General features: G+C 42.7%; 1 protein-coding gene across 3 annotated transcripts in view; it reads right to left on the bottom strand.

The window, feature by feature from the left end:
- LOC126337015 (nuclear pore complex protein Nup93-like) overlaps window positions 1–17,640 on the bottom strand; it is a 187,892-nt gene that overhangs the window by 11,930 nt on the left and 158,322 nt on the right. The window lies entirely within an intron of this gene.

The following is a 17,640-nucleotide window of genomic DNA, read 5'->3' as shown; positions in this document are numbered from 1 at the left end:
GGCATGCAAAGTCTAAAAATTGTCTGCACCTACAGTGACAGTTCACAGATATGTATACAATCCAAATGTAGCTTAGGTTCAAATGGCTCAGAGCACTATTGGACTTAACATCTGAGGTCATCAATCCCCTAGAACTCAGAACTACTTAAACCTAACTAATATAAGGACATCACACACATCCACGCCCGAGGCAGGATTCGAACCTGCGACCGTAGTGGTCGCGTGGTTCCAGACTGAGGCACCTAGAACCGCTTGGTCACACCCCTGTAGCTTAGGTGCTCACTCACTTGTTTGTTAAAATTCAATAAGGACTTCCGTCACTAGTAGCAACTGAAATGGTTAATTATTGTAAAAGTATTATCTGACATGTAAAAATGCCCGAGAGTTTGTAAAACTTTCAACGTTGAAACCAAGTCTATTTTGTACCAACAGGTGTTCATTCCTTCCAGGCATACAGTATGAATCATCATCATCATCATTTAACACACAAAAAATGAGAATGATCCAGCACTCAAACAGCTGTTTAGCTATTTTATGTTTGCTACACATTGCACAGTATTTAATTTTCAACACTTATACAGTACTAACAAACAAAATGAAAGGGCTCATTTTTCTTCAGTGACACAAAACTTGTGCCCCAAAACTGCAGAGGTGATGTGGTAGAAGGAGTAACCAGAAAGTGCAACTTCTATTGTTGTTGTGGTCTTCAGTCCGAAGACTGGTTCGATGCAGCTCTCCATGCTATTATATCCTGGCAAGTCTCATCATCTTTGATTAACTACTGCATCCTATATCTTTCTGAATCTGCTTACTGCATTCGTCTGTTGGTCTCCCTCTATGATATTTACATACACACACCCCAATACTAAACTGGTCATCCCTTGATGCCCCAGAATGTGTCCTATCAATCAATCCCTTCTTCGAGTCACATTGCGCCACAAATGTCTTTTCACCCCATCTAACCTTCAGTACTCTTCTGTAGCACCACATTTCAAAAGCTTCCATGCTCTTATGTAAACTGTTTATCATCCGTGTTTCACTTACATACATGGCTACACTCCAGACAAATCTAGATTAGTCGTTAACACATTTCACTTCTTCAGAAATGCTTTTCTTGCCACTGTCCAGTCTACATTTTACATCCTCTCTACTTCAGCCGTCATCAGTTATTTCAAATACCAAAACTCGTATACTGCTTTAACTGTCTCACTTCCTAATCTGATTCTCTACTATGAACTGATTTAATTTCACTACATTCTATTAAACTCATTCTGCTTTTGCTGATGTTCATCTTTTATCTGCCTTTAAATACACTGTCCTTTTTTGTTTTACTGCTCTTTGAAGAATTACATCATCGATAAACCTCAAAGTTTCTATTTATTCTTCCTGAACTATAATTCCTACTCCAAATTTTTCTTCAGTTTCCTTAACTGTTTGTTCACTGTACATACGGAATAACATCAGGGATAGGCTGCAACCCTGTCTCACTCCCTTTTCAATCACTGTCTCTCTTTCATGCCCCTAGACTATTCTAACTGCAATCTGGTTTCTGTACAAGTTGTAAGTAGCCTTTCGCTCCCTGTATTTTATCCCTGCTACTGTTAGTATTTCAAAGAGAGCATTCCAGTCAATATTGTCAAAAGCTTTCACTAAGTCTGCAAATACTATAAATGTAGGTTTGCCTATCATTAACTTATTTCCTAAGGTAAGTCGTAGCGTCAGTACTTCCTTTTGTGTTCCTACACTTATCCAGAATACAAACTGATCTTCCAAATATCTGCTTCTGCCAGTTTTTTCGTTCTTTTGTAAAGAATTCATGTTAATATTATGCATCCATGACTTACTAAACTGCTTTCCATAATCATCATATCTGTCCGCCATTGGTTTCTTTGGAATTGGAATTGCTATATTCTCCTCGAAATCTGAAGAGTATTTCGCCTGGCTCATGCATCTTGCATACCGGATGGGAGAGTTCTATTGTGGCTGGCTCCCACAAGGCTATCAGTAGTTCTGACAGACTATCGTCTACTCCTGGAGCCTTGTTTCGATGTATATCTTTCAGAGCTCTGTCAATTTCTTCTTGCAGTATTGTATCTACCATCTTATCTTCATCTATGTCCGCCCCAGTAGCTGAGTGGTCAGCACGACAGAATGTCAATTCTAAAGGCCCGGGTTTGATTCCCAGCTGGGTCGGAGATTTTCTCTGCTCAGTGAATGGGTGTTGTGTTGTCCTAATCATCATCATTTCATCCCCATCGTCGAGCAAGTCGCCAAAATGGTCTCAAATCGAAAGACTTGCACCCGGTGAACAGTATCTTATGGGAGGCCCTAGTCACACGATATCTCTCTATCTAAATCTATGTCCACTTTACATTCCATAATATTTCTTTCAAGTTTGTCTCCCATGTATAAGTCCTCTATATATTCCTTCCACTTTTCCCTTCTTTGCTTAGGACTGGTTTACCATCTGAGCTCTTGATATTCATACTGCTGCTTCTCTTTTTCCCAAAGGCCTCTTTAATTTTCCTGTAGGCTTGTATCTGTCTTTCCCCTAGTGAAATATGCTTCTAAATCCTTACATTTGTCTTCTAACCATCCCTGCTTTGCCATCTAGTTTGTTAAATGTCAGTATTCCCTTTCACCTGTCCTTTGATGCATTTTTAAATCTTCAATTCAATTCAACATCTCTTGTGTTATCCAAGAATTTCTACTATTGCCATTTTAGTTCTGTGATCCTCTGCTGCCTGCACTACTTCATATCTTAAAGCTACCCATTCGTCTTCTACTGTAGTCCATTCCCCTGGTTCTAGTTAATCACTGCCTAATGCTCCCTGTGAAGCTCTCAACAGCCTCTTGTTCTTTCAACTTATCTAGGTCCTGTCACCTGAATTTCCTGCCTTTCCCCCAGTTTTAATCTACAATTCATAACCGATAAATTGTGGTAAGAGTCCACACCTACCCCTGGAAATGTCTTAACAATTTAAAATCTGGTTCCTAAATCTCTGTCTAACCATTACATAATCAATCTGAATCTTTCCAGTATCTTCAGGTCGCTTCCACATTTGCACCCTCCTTTTGTGATTCTTAAACCAAGTGTTAGCATAATTTAATTATAAATCATGCTCTGTGCAGAATTCTGCCAGGCAGCTTCGTATTTCATTCCTTTCCCCCCAGTCCATATTAACCTAATATTTTTCCTTCTCTTTCTTTTCCTACTATCGAATTCCAGTTCCCCATCACAATCATTCCTTCTGCCACCGAACTTCACCGATTCCCATTGTATCCCAACTTCAAACCCATCAATCTCCCCTTTTAAATTTTCTAACATACCTGTCTTGTTATGGGATCTAACATTCTACATTCTGATCCGTAGAATGTTAGTTTTGTTTCTCCTGATGATGACATCCTCCTGAGTAGTCCCCACCTGAAGATGTGAATGGGGGTCTATTTTACCTCCAGAATATTTTACCCAAGAGGATATTGCCATCATTTAACCCTACAGCAGAGTTGAATGTCCTTTAGAAAGTGATCCCTTACTATTTAAAAAATCTTGATGACATTAAATAACAACTGCAATTTCTATTAGAAATAATAATTGCTATTTGAAGTCACCGATTATCTTATGTAGTAAGGGATCACTTGAATCAACCAAAAGAATTACAGAGACAAATTAACATACAAGGAAAAATCACCAGTACGACATAATTATATTTTCGGTGTCACTCAATGGACGTATACAAGATGGCATTACTTAAGTAGGGCAGCTTAGCTCATTTAACAGTGGGTAGACAGTTATTATTCACTTTTAACTCCATATCTACAATAATTTCGCTCTACGTGTTCTCATACAGTGATTCACAGAGCGTGCAGGGATTAGAATTTTTTTTTTTATTTTTTTTTTTAATTCCTGTTCCATTTCCAAATCAAATGGGATGCTGGGAATGGTTACATAGGCCCAAAATTTCTCTTATTTGAATACAAATTTAAAGGAGAAAGTGAAATGGTTCTTGACTTATAATGGGAGATCTAAAAATTTTGAAATTGTGTTTTCTACACTGTTTCACATGTTTCTTGCAACATTTCTCGCTTTAGTTAGTTCAGAATTTCCCTGATACTCTTGCAATGACTGAACAAAAGGGGTGCTAAAACCTTTAGTTCTGTTTAAAATCTTATACAAGCAATGTGCCGAACATTTTCAGAAGCTCTTAAACCAGAAGTCTGACAACAATGGAATTATTTCAGTTTGAATTAGCACAGCTTTCAGATCTTGGAACTTGTGTGCAGCAGTTCTCCATCACTAGATTTCAAAACTTGCTGTGAATGGTGAGTGAAGATGCAGGCAATGCTGAGTCACAGTGTATGACTATAAAAACAAGTTAAAAACAGATGAAAGCCAATTTTCTCAGGTTTATGTTTTTGGCGAGTCTGCAGCTTCCAGGACCACCATTAGAAAGTGGTTTTTTGAATTTTCAAGGGGTTAGAAGTCTGTTGACAATTAACCTCGTCGTTGTCACCCAGCAATGGTAATGACTCCAGAAAACGATGGAAACGATCGTCATATAACATTCCGTAACACTGAAATAACCTTAAATATTAGATGAAACATGGCAGGGACCATTGTCCGTGACCATTTAGGCAAACCAAGAGATGTGCCTGCTGAGTGCCATATTCCCCGACAGAAGCTCAAAAATAAGAATTGAGTGGCATCATTTTATGTTTGAAAAATTCGATGAAGGCAGTACAATGACTTACCTTATTGCCACAGCTGACAAAAAATGGGTGTACCATTATGATCCCGAAATGAAGAGTTAAGTACTTTCCAGATGATGAACCACCCATAAAATTACACAGAAGTGAAGAAGAAGCAATAAGAAGATTGGTGGCCACTTCCTTCACCAAGATAGGTCATCTCACTTTGGACACTCAATGATAAGAGGCACGTGACAATGTCAGCTGAAAGATCTCACCACGAGGAGGTCACAGCACACACAGTTAATGAGTGGGCACCTTCTTCTGCATTACAACAGTGCCTCAGCACACATGTCTGCCAGAACAATGGACTTATTGGAGAAGAAAAAATGCGAGTGTTACTGCACCGACCTTAGTCACCTGACCTGACATGTTTGACTTCTTCCTGTTCCCAAAGATGAAGGGAAAAAAAATTCATGGGCAGCATTTTTCATCTGATGAAGAGGCTAATGGGGCATACAACAGTGATCCAAGTGGTTTCTCTAAAGAAGCTTTGACAGACATTTTCAAAATGGTTTCAAAGGAAGGAAAGATGTGTAAGTGCTTGTGGAGTGTATTTAGAAAAGTAGTAACAATTATATACATATTATAAAAGGGGATTTTGTGTGTGTGTGTGTGTGTGTGTGTGTGTGTGTGTGTGTGTGTGTGTGTGCGCGCGCGCGCGCGCCACATCATCTCCTAAACCACAGGATCGATTTGAACTCAGTACACGGATATGTTACTGTCTGGAAAGAAACTCTGTTGGGGTAAGAATCCCCTCCCTCTTAAAGGTGTAGGGTTAGTTGGTTTGTTTAAAAGAGGAGGGAAGGGACCAAACAGCCAGGTCATTGGTCCCTTGTTCCGAATAAAACAATGCCACAAGGGTGAGAATAAAACAAGCAAGACTAACAACACAGAATGGAGAGAAAGGAAAAACTACAAGAATGACGGAAGGGCAACAAACACTTAATGGAAAAAAGTGAAGAAGACAACCACAGAAATGCAAGAAACAGGTAAAAGAGATTAAAATGACATAACAGATTACTATGGCTGGCTGACCATCGAATAAAAAGGAGAAGCCAGCTATTCTGCAACACATTAAAACCTCCACCCTAAAAGCACTAGGGTGGAGGACACTGAGGGACAAAGGACATGCGCTAAAATTTAGATCAAATGATAAAAGCCACCCTAACGAATAAAACTTGAAACTAAATCAGCCGATGACGCATTGTCAGATAAAATTAGCAGCAACGAGTCCAGTAACTGAAGATTTCATCTCACGGCAGTCAAAGTGGGAGAGGACAACAGAATATGGGCCACTGTCAACCGGGCACTGCATCGACACTAAGGCAGTTCTTCACGGTGCAGGAGGTAGCCATGGTCACCCGGCAGAGAGCCACAGAATCCCTGCGAGAGGCCGGCATGGAGGACTGCCACACATTCGTAGTCTCCTTAATGAAACGCAGTTTGTTGTTCGTACTGAGACTGCCATTCCATCTCTCAAAGCTGAAAAACCTGGTGACGTAAAAACGAATGCAGGTCAGTTATTCGAATGTCTATCTCCATAGGCGGTTTCTGTGTAGACTTTTAGCAAGTTCATTGCCTTGGATTATTCCAATGTATCCTGGGGTCCACACAAACACCACTGAACTACTGGACCGTTACAGGGCACAGATGGACTCCTGGATGGTTGCTACCAAAGGATGACGAGGATAGCACTGGTCAATAGCTTGTAGGCTGCTCAAGGTGTCAGTACACGGAAGAAACAACTCATCAGAGCATGAACGGATGTGCTCAAGAGCACGAGATATAGCCACCAGCTCTGCAGTGAAAGGAATGCTGTTCAATATGTCCTCCATGGACACACCCGAAGCCGACGTGACCATCAGCCAACGAACTGTTGGTGTAAATCACTTCATGGCCTCGGTACACGTCAAGAATCGAGATGTGAAGTGAAAGCTGAGAGCCGTGGGGTGAACTGAGTCCTTTGGGCCATGTGAAAGGTCCAGGCGAAGCCGTGGCCTAGGTGTACACCATGGAGGTGTATGCAATTGGACCTTGAGTACAGGTGGTAAATGCAAGGACTTTAGTTCAGATAGAAAGGGTCAGATGCGAACTGCAATTGTAAGCCCTGACCTAGGCCGACGATGCGGGAGATGAACCGCTATGGATGCGAAAAGTAGACCGTAATTCGGATGCACAAGAGAACTACAAACGTGTGCAATGGCGAGCAGTTGTGCACGCCTGACCTGCAATGGGGGAACTCCAGCCTTTGCAAGGACACTGGTCACCAGACTCGTCCCAAAAAACTCCCGTCGCAAGTCGAATGCCACAGTCGCACACTGGGTCAAGTAAACGCAACACTGAGGACGCTACCGAACCATAAACCAGACACCCATAGTCAAGGCGGGATTGAACAAGGGCCCTGTATAGCTGCAGTAGCGTAGAGCGATCTGCACCCCAGTTGGTGTTGCTTAGGCAGCAGAGGGCATTGAGGTGCTGCTTAAACTGACGACGGTGAGGCAGCCCAATCAATGGGGTGTTGAAAACCAGTCCTAAAAATCGCCACTACAGTGAGGGAGTCATCAGTAAGTTAAAGTTCTGGTTCTGGATGAACAGTACGATGCTGACAGAAGTGCATAACACACGAGTTTGCAGCCTAAAACTGAAAACCGTCGGCTAGAGCCCATGACTGCGCCTTGTGGATGGCTCCCTGTAGGTGCTGCTCAGCAACACCAGTACTGGTTTAGCAGTATGAAATTCAGAAGTCATCTGCATACAGAGATGGTGAGACGGACAGCCCTTACAGTGGCTGCTAGACCGTTAATAACCACTAAAAATAGAGACACACTCAATACAGAGCCCTGTAGCGTCCCATTCTCCTGGATATGGGGGGAACTATGGGAAGCACCAACTTGGACACAGAAAGTACGAAGCGACAGGAAATTCTGGATAAAAAATCGGGAGTGGGCCTCGGATACACCACTCTTATAATGTGCCGAGGATATGATGTCGCCAGGTGGTGTCATACGCTTTTCGTAAATCAAAAGAGACAGTAACAAGTTGTTGGCGCCTGGAAAAGGCTGTTCGGATGGCAGACTCGAGGGACATAAGATTATCAGTGGTAGAGCGACCCAGGCGGAAGCCGCCCTGGCATGGAGCCAGTAGACCACGTGAGTCCAGGATCCAACCCAACCGCAGACATACCATATGTTCCAGCAGCTTAGAAACAATGTTCCTTAAGCTGATGGGTTGATGTTTATCCACATCAAGCAGGTTTTTGCTAGGTCTGAGGACTTGTATGATAGTGCTCTCCTGCCAGTGCGATGGAAAGATGCCATCGTACCAGATCCGGTTGAAGATCATGAGGAGATGTTGCTTGTAGTCACACAAGAGATGTTTAATCATCTTACTGTGGATCCGATCAGGCCCAGGAGCTGTGTCGGGGCAATGTGCAAGAGCACTGAGGAGCTTCCACTCTGTAAATGGGGCGTTATGGGGTTCACTATGGCGTGTAATGAATGAGAGGACTCTCTCTTTCATCCGCCGTTTGAGTGTGCAAAAGGGTGGGAGGTAATTCACCGAGGCAGAGGCGTGAGCATAGTGTTCACCAAAGTACTCGGCAATCAGGTTTGCGTCGGTACATTACACGCCATTTATGTTAACAGCAGAAACACCTGTTGGGGTGTGGTACCCAAAAGCTTGTTTCATCTTTGCCCAGACTTGGGAAGGTGACGTACCGCACCCAATGGTCTACACGTACCTCTCCCAACACTGCTGTTTCAGCCTTTTGATAAGATGATGAATGCAGGCACGGAGCCATTTAGAAGCTATAAGGTGCTCCAGGGAGGATGCTGCTTATGCCTCAGAGACTTCTGGCAACCATCAAAGGACTGTCTTTCATAGAGGGCATCCTAAAGAACGAGAGATCATGTTTTCCACTGCAGAAACTATCGTTGTAGTTACCTGCTCAACCACCACATCGATGTAACTTTGTGAGGGAGATTCAACAGTGACAGCTGAGGTGAAAGTTTCCCAGTCTGCCTTGTTTAAAGCCCATCTGGGCAGGCATCTGTGGGCCTGACGCCAGGGCAGTGACAGGAAGATGCACAAGTAGCCACTACCACACAGGTCGTCACATGCTCTCCAGTAGATAGATGGGAGAAGGCCAGGATTGCAAACTGAGAGATCAATGGCTGAATATGTGCCATGTGCCACACTGAAAAGTGTGGTGGCCCCAGTATTTAAGAGGCAGAGGTCGAGTTGCAACAGTAAATTTTCGACATCTCTGCTTCGGCCACACCACAAGAGTGCATTAAAATCTCCCAAAATTAGGAAAGATTTAAGGAGTTGATCAATCAGTGCAGCCAGTGCGTTCAGAGGTACTGCACCATCTGGGGGAAGATATACATTGCAGACAGTTATTTCCTGTGTCGGCTTTATCCTCACAGCCACAGCTTCAAGAGGGGTTTGAAGGGGCACTGGTTCACTTCATACTGAGTTCAGGACATAGACATAAAACTCCACCAGACACTTGATTATACTTGCTACAGTTCCTGTAACATCTCTTGTAGCCACGGAGGGCAGGGGTCCGCATTACCGGGAACCAGGGTTCCTGAAGGACAATGCAGAAAGCAGGTGTAAAGCTTAACAGCTGCTGTAAGCTCAGCCAGGTGGTGGAAAAACCCGCCGCAATTTCACTGGAGGATGATGTTATCATAAGGCTGGGAAGGCATGAAGTGTGCAAGGAGGCAAGTTATGCCTCAGGATCACCTGCTGCTTCTAACTGAGTATTTGTAGCCACTTCTATGGTGGATGAGAGATCAGTGAGATCCAGGTCCACAGGAGACACTAAGATCTCCACTGCATCCTCAGATGCAGAATTGACAGGGAGTGGTGGTGCTGGGGCCACCAGAGGGTCCTGTTTCTTAGCAGACTTCTTAGTTTGACTGCTCTCTCACTTTTCTTTAGGGGCTTGCTGGGAAGATTTCTCCAAAGCAGCATCAGGCACGGAGGAAGACCGTGACGCTCTTCGTCTGGCAGTTTTTGGCTCCTTGAGCCACTGGCGAGTGTTCGCCATGGCATTAGTGGAGACCTTGGAAGAGAGGGCCCCAAGGGATCCCTTCCGCATGAGAGGAGCTGGAGGAGGCTGTTGCTTCTCTGGTAGGGGGGAGGGGACTGATGTCCCCTATGTTTGGGGGGGGCCTTGTTCCCGAAGTAGGTGCTTTGGGAGCAACAGAGGAAGATTTGCCCCCTGCCACCAAGGGGGTGGATGTATTCTGGTGGCCCGGAGTGCCCAGTGTTTGTGGCACAGAGTGAGGAACCACTGGCACTTGGGATGGCAATGGTGATGTAGCTGCAGCGTATGTCAACATCAACCGAATGGGGTGTAATCTTTCAATTTTACGTTTAGTTTCTGTGTAAGTCAACTGGTCCAGGGTCTTGCACTACATCATTTTCTGCTCCTTTTGGAGTACTGGGCAGTCTGGCAAGCAGGGGAAGAGGTGCTCGCCACTGTTGATGCAAGTGGGAGGTGGCGCACATGGAGTATCTGGGTGCAGTGGAGGTCTGCAGTCTCGACATGTGGCGCTGAAAGTGCAGTGGGAAGACATGTGCCCGAACTTCCAGCACTTAAAGCACCGCATATGGAGAGGGACGTATGGTTTAACGTCACAACGGTAAACCATCACCTTGACCTTTTCAGACAATGAATCACCCTCAAAGGCCAAGATGAAGGCACCAGTAGCAGCCCTGTTGTCTTTGGGTCCCCTGCAAACATGCTGGATGAAATGAATACCCCGCCATTCTGAATTGGCACTGAGCTCGTCATCAGTCTGCAAGAGGAGGTTACAATGGAAAGTAATCTCCTGGACCATATTGAGGCTTTTATGGGGAGTGACAGAAACAGGAATATCACCCAGCTTGTCACAGGCGAGTATTGCTTGGGATTAAGCTGGGGATGCTGTCCGAATCAAGACTTTGGCGTTTCCCATCTTTGACAGCACTATCACTTCTCTGAACTTATCCTCAAGGTGTTCAACGAAATGTTACGGCTTCGTCAGTGGGAAAGAGTTCCCATCAGTTCTGTTACACACTAAAAACCAAGGCGAATATTGCTCCCTCCATTATGTAGCTCTACGTTCCTCTCACGGTGTAACAAGCGAAGGAAACGATTTAGGCTCATACCTGTCAGCATTGTATTCTGTCTTGCCTTTCTTAGAGACTGCAGGTGCCATATGGTCACCAGCAAGAGATGACTTAGTCCACTTCATTGCAGGTCATCCACCCTAATGCCACCCACTCCGATCAGGGGCTCTCCCCTCGTGTGCCATCCAGCCACAGCAAAGGCCAACTGACATTATGGCCATTTCTGGGAGTCCTGATGCCCCATATGCCTTGGCATATGTGGGGAGTTAACAGCTCAGGCAACAGTAGTGTGATCCCCGTTTTGTCACGGGGCTACCACCAAATGGGTACATGATAGCCCCACCATAACAGACTGGCTACTGTGCTGGATATTGGGTACAGAGAAATCCAATATTGTCATGGGGGCGAAAGAGGACAGAAGACAACAGAAGAAGATGACGTACCCCAGAAAGTGTCCTCACTCAAATAGTTGAATTGCAGGTGGAGACGCAAAGCCATGACAAGAGATTCAGGAGATCGAATCTTAGGGCGCTCGTGCATCACGTAAGACATCCTTTCCCATATGGCCCGCACTTCTGTAGAATTTTGAAAGTGGCAGGCACATGGACCACACTCCTGTAGAATTTTGAAAGTGGCAGGTCAAACCATAGAATAGGACCTGAACTCATAGGGCTGAAAACTGTGAGACTCCTTTTAGTTGCCTCTTACGACAGGCAGGAATACCTCGGGTCAATTCTAACCCCCGGACCCGCAGGGGGGGGATATGGGGCTGATAAAGTATTGCAGCTCATAATGTGCAAATACCCAGACTGTATTCATCCAGTACTTGAGAATAAGAGCACTTAGTGACTTGCAACAAACTTTACATTACTTTCATACCTCTGCAAGACTTTGCACAACATAAAAACACAAGACGACACTCCAGAAAAATTATATTTAATGATCTCACTGGACAATAATTCATAATGGATACAATGTATGGCATAGCACATTGCAAGACAGATACAGCACAGTTCTAGCTAGGGTAGTAAACTGCACAATGAGGACTAGCAGAGTTGGGTGGCAATCACACATGTAGATGGCATGTTGTAGGTGGTGCTGGGAGACACCTGTGCAGCTGTCACTCAAGTCACAATGTCTCTCCCTGGTGGCAACACTTCGCAATAGTAGATGGGAACATCATATGTGCCAGTCGTGTGATGACGAACCCAAATTCTATAAGGTAGCCAAGTGGGTTACCATAGCTACATTTTTGTTGTTCACGTAGTAAAACTTCTGTGTCAGGCATGACCTAATTTGTTACTTCTTTACTACTAACTCTATTCGCAACACATTTCGCAGAAAGTATCCACATATACCACTGGATGTACATGCAAAATTATATCACCTTCAACACAAAATTCAGGAAACAAGAAGTCTTAAACATTGAGCTACGTCAAAATGAAACTGCAGGGCGAAATTTGCTAGAAATAAAGTGAAAAAGTGTACCAATGTGTGTGGAATATACGTGGAGCGTGCGTCACATGCGCGTTTGTGGGCAAAGCCCAAACCTCTGAACTGATTTCAAACAAACTTGGTACACATATTACTTATTATCTGGAAAAATATAATGTGGGGATAAGAACCAGCAACCTCCTATAGGGTTACAAGTAACATGGAGAGAGAAGGGAGAAGGAAGAGATGAACAGAGACAGAGAGAGGGTGTAGTAGCAGATGGAGGAGGAGGGAAAGGGGGGGGGGGGGGTAGAGGGGGCCGGGTGGCAAGAGGAAATGGACATGGGGGAGGAGGAGTTGGACAGAAAGCGGGGATAGAAGGAGATGGACAGAGGGGAGAGAAGGAAATGGACAGATAGGGGGATGAGGAGATGGACTAATAGAACTGGAATAAATACACACCGAGGACTAGTTTTAAACGAAAAAAAAACTCTCAATTTCTCCAGAAAACTTTTGGCATAACCTTCAGATTCCCTCTACACTTGAGTGATTAATAATACTTGAGAATACACAACGCAATGGCTTCGTTATTAGACTCTTTCATACAATTACTGATTTACCATTCTTTGTGATTTAAACACTAAATTTCCTGTTGTTAAAACTAAATGGACTTTCCACTTGCTTTGGTAACAGACTGAGCAAAATGCATGACACAAAATTTGTCAAACTTCAGTTAAAGAAGATGGAAAATTGAGGAGCAATGATAGGAATGGTGAAAGAACTAGAACAACCATGAAGAAGAGGGAAACATAAATGGAATAAAATATGTAACAAAGCAATAAGGCATAGACTAACAGCTTGTTCAGACTGTGGGATGAAACACTGTTTCTTGTGACTCAATACGCTACCGATGTATATTCAACTTTTTTTCTTCTTAATAAAGAAGTTTAAGTGGGTCTGAATTAATGAGCTCATGGTTATAATAGGTATACAAACTAAAACAAACGAAATGGCTGTTAGTGCAAATGTTCTATAATAAATTTAATGTAAGAAAGAAGACCTTTCTTCTCCTAACACACATTTAGGTTCATATCAACTGGAAAATGTGGCAATAACCAAACAAAACCACTGAGAAATTATAAAAATGTGGGTCAGAAGAGAACTATGCATACATTCAGGCACTCTTCTTAACAGAAATCAGAGCTTCAACTTAAAAAAAACCAAACCTCAAAATTAAAGAATTGACACAAAATTTGTCAAACTTCAGTTAAAGAAGATGGAAAATTGAGGAGCAATGATAGGAATGGTGAAAGAACTAGAACAACCATGAAGAATAGGGAAACATAAATGGAATAAAATATGTAACAAAGCAATAAGGCATAGACTAACAGCTTGGAAGATAATGGAAAGAGACTGGAACACATTTGCAGATACCATAAAAAAAAGACATAAAAATTATTCAAACAAAGAAACTAAAATATGGCAAAAAAATAAATAAATAAATTAGAGGAAATAGATACAAATTTCATAGAGAATGACACTAGGGTCTTCTACAAAGTTTTCAAAGAAGAAATAACAGGGTACACGCTGGCGAGCCTTCACTTAAAACATTCAACAAACTGTTTACCAACAATTGTGATTTATTAGCAAAATATAAGGAGCACTAAAATGAAACCTGGTTCCTAGTGTAAAATAATGGGAAAGATTTTATCAATTCAAAAATGTAGCTATACACAGTACACACATTCAATTATAGTTACCAAAACTTTTGGCACATTTATCCCATCGCGATGCTAGCTGGTCGATTCCATCCTTGGGGAAGCTAGTAGGCTGGTGTCCGATCCAGGCCTGGACCCAGTCACACACTTCATTGTCCGTTGTGAATCAATGTCCGTGAATAGCTTGTTTTAGAGGTCCAAACACATGAAAGTCACTGAGGACTCAAAAACAGTGCCATTTGAATATTGCACTGTTTGGCGGCCAGCAGGTGGGGAACCCACTGCACACAGATTTTTTTGAAAGTTCAAGTGTTGATGCACTATCGTGTGGGCAGTGCCCTCTCTAATACCCAGTAACCGATGGATCTCATCCATAGTGATTTAGCGGTTGTCCAAGACTAAAGCATTCGCTTCTGCAGTTATTTCCAGTGCGATGACATGATCAGCCTGTCCAGGACGAGTATTATCTTCCAGTGACTTGCGCCCCTCAAGGAGTCGTTTGCACCATTCCACAACACCTGACAGACTCACACTGTACTCATTGTGCACAGCCTTCATTCATCGATACATTCCACAGCCTCCAATTCCCTCCGCTGCCAAAAATCTAATCGCTACTCGTTGTTCCTGCTTACTCGGTTGCATGTTCAGTAGTGGACAATAACTTGTGTGATCACCTTCTTTTCGGTGTGAAACCACACTGGCGCTATGCAACATCAAATGGTGTGCACACGTCAGTCTCTCTACCAATAAATGGCACCACCATACCCGCAGTTATGTGGTGCTACCTTACGTGTAAAGCAAGGGTAGACGCAATGACCAGGTTTCATTTGAATGAACCTCATACTTCAAAAAACTTCTAAATTGCATGGAACCAACACATCAGACATCTGCTTGTGTCTGTGTATGTGTGGATGGATATGTGTGTGTGTGTGTGTGTGTGTGTGTGTGGGGGGGCGAGTGTACACCTGTCCTTTTTTTCCCCCTAAGGGAAGTCTTTCCGCTCCCGGGATTGGAATGACTCCTTACCCTCTCCCTTAAAACCCACATCCTTTCGTCTTTCCCTCTCCTTCCCTCTTTCCTAAAGAAGCAACCATCGGTTGCGAAAGCTAGTAATTCTGTGTGTATGTGTGTGTGTGTGTGTGTGTGTGTGTGTGTGTGTGTGTGTTTTGTTCATTGTGCCTGTCTGCCGGCGCTTTCCCGCTTGGTACGTCTTGGAATCTTTGTTTTTAAAATATTTTTCCCATGTGGAAGTTTCTTTCTATTTTATTTACATAAATATAGTTACATTAGCATGTGTGTTAGACTTGTGTTAAATAAGGTAAAACAAAGTGAAAATATTTTCTTCTCATGCCTGCAGTCATAATTTTTTGGCCTTTCAGCCAAAACTTTAACTGAGAAAATTATATGGCAAGAGTATCATAAAAATGTGTACCACTACATCTATTGTTTTTCTTTCATTGTATCCATTGTTAAAGGTTTATAAAATCAATCAGCCATGTGTGACAAGTGTGGATAATGCTACAGGTCATTTACACAGGAAGTGTTTTGTGAAAACTGTGGGTTATAGTTTCACTGGGATGATTTCAGTTGGAAAGGGAATGCATTGCTCAATGAGGCTCTTCCATGGAATTGCAGAGTATTCCAAGAACACCGTAAAATCAAGAAACAGGATGCGAAGATATGCACCATTCCTGCTATGCTGGAAAACATGAAATGTACTGAATGGGGAAAATGAGAAGGGTTGCTGGGGAAAGCTGGTAAGCAAAGGGCAGCTGGGGCAAACTTTTATTAGCAAATTCAAAATTTAGTTAAGAAATCGAGTTTGTCTTCTACTAGAATTAAGAGATGGAAGAGCCTCATACAGGTGTAGAAAAATGCAGGGCACAGCAAAACAATGCCAGGAAACTAGCAGATAAAGCCGGATCAAAAACATTTCAGTAAGTGAAGAGTTTTGCTGCTAGGTAACTGTCGTGGGAGTGGTGTATGCCAATAGCCACAATGATATTCCTAGCTACATAACAGAAAACAGTAGGGATATTAGGAGACCTGTTGTCGATAGCTACAAGAGTTGGAAACAGTCTGGCTAAAAATGAAAAATGCAAGTTTTGGAATGATCTGGACGAAACAGGGCTAGTTACTGAGCATATAAGTATGAGTTCCATGAAGGTTTTTTGGTGCCACGACCATATCTGGGTTAACTCTCCCGTAATGGGGGCTCTTTTGGAGGGATGTAAAATTTCATATAGTTACAGGAAGATGAGAATATACCTGTCATGACTTTTACATAACATGAGGGCTAAGTAAAAACTAGTAAATGTATTGGTGGAAAACACAAAGGGGATCACCAGCCCACACAGCAAATCCCTGTGGTGGTTGGGGTCAGATGAGACTCCCTCTAGATCAGATTCAGACAGACATAACTAAAAAATAAAGTACCCGAGTTCTTAATGTGTGTGGAAGATGTTTGTAGTTGGACAGGGGCCGATAGGTACTGCATAAGCAAAAATTGATTTGTAAGAAAGGTCCAGAACCTGAATATATCTTGTAAAGCAATGTTTTTCAACATTTTTAATATGTGACTCCTTTCCAGGTAATAATATTCTGGCAACCCATAGAACTGTAATAAAAATTTATCTATTGATACTGTACTGATCAAGAAATAAAGTGCAATGTGGGAAGAGGTCGCAGTGCTCTTCGAGCAGAGAGATAATTATATTCTTTGCCACAGTAGAAGCGTGGAGGTGAGAAGGTGTCAGCGAGGGCATAGTCGCGCATTTTTGTTCACTACAATCAGCTGTTCAAGTATGCCAGCAAGTACGGACGTGATTACGACTACAGCTATTTGAAGTATGGTTTTACTGCCATGAACGATAAACTTCAAGGGGTAATTTGCATCGAAATATTGTCACGTGAGAGTATGAAACCATAAAGCTTCTGCGTCACCTCTCGACTAAGCATTCCAAGGAAGCTTATCAACTTCCAAATTTCTTCGAAAGGAAACTGAAAACACTTAACCAGCAACAAACTACTATGATTCAGGTAATAAAATAGTAATGTTATTTGTTGGTTTAAAATAGTATTGATGTCTCTGATTTTATATTCATTTTTCTGATTGACAATATTTATCGGATTTTAGATATCCAGTATCAACGATAAAGTGTTACTCAGTAGCTACCGAGTCACATTCCAAGTTGCTAAAGCAGGGAAGCTGTATAAGATGCAGAGAATCTTATTTTGCCAGTTGCCCTGGATATGGTTGAAATTATGTTAGGTGAGCAAGAGGCAAACCAAACTAAGAAGCACACTTTCTGATAATACCACTGAATGCAGAGTAAACGACATGGCCGGTGACATTCGAGAAGAGTTAGTCAAAAAATTAATGAAGAGCCCACAGTTTGCTTTGCAGTTGGATGAATCTACTGACATTTTAGATTGTGCTCAATTTATAGTGTTTGTGCACTCTGAAGCAGATAAAAGTATCATGGAAGACATTTCATTTTGCAAAGCACTCCCTGCGAACACTACTGGCGAGTGTTTACGTTACATGCTTTTAGAGAGCACTCGCAACTACGATATTGATTGGACAATATGCTTCACTATTTGTAGTGATGGT

The sequence above is a fragment of the Schistocerca gregaria genome, chromosome 2 (assembly GCF_023897955.1).
Source record: "Schistocerca gregaria isolate iqSchGreg1 chromosome 2, iqSchGreg1.2, whole genome shotgun sequence".
Lineage (NCBI taxonomy): Eukaryota > Metazoa > Arthropoda > Insecta > Orthoptera > Acrididae > Schistocerca > Schistocerca gregaria.
Note: the sequence above shows the minus strand (reverse complement) of the source record. Positions and strands in the feature narration are given on the sequence as shown.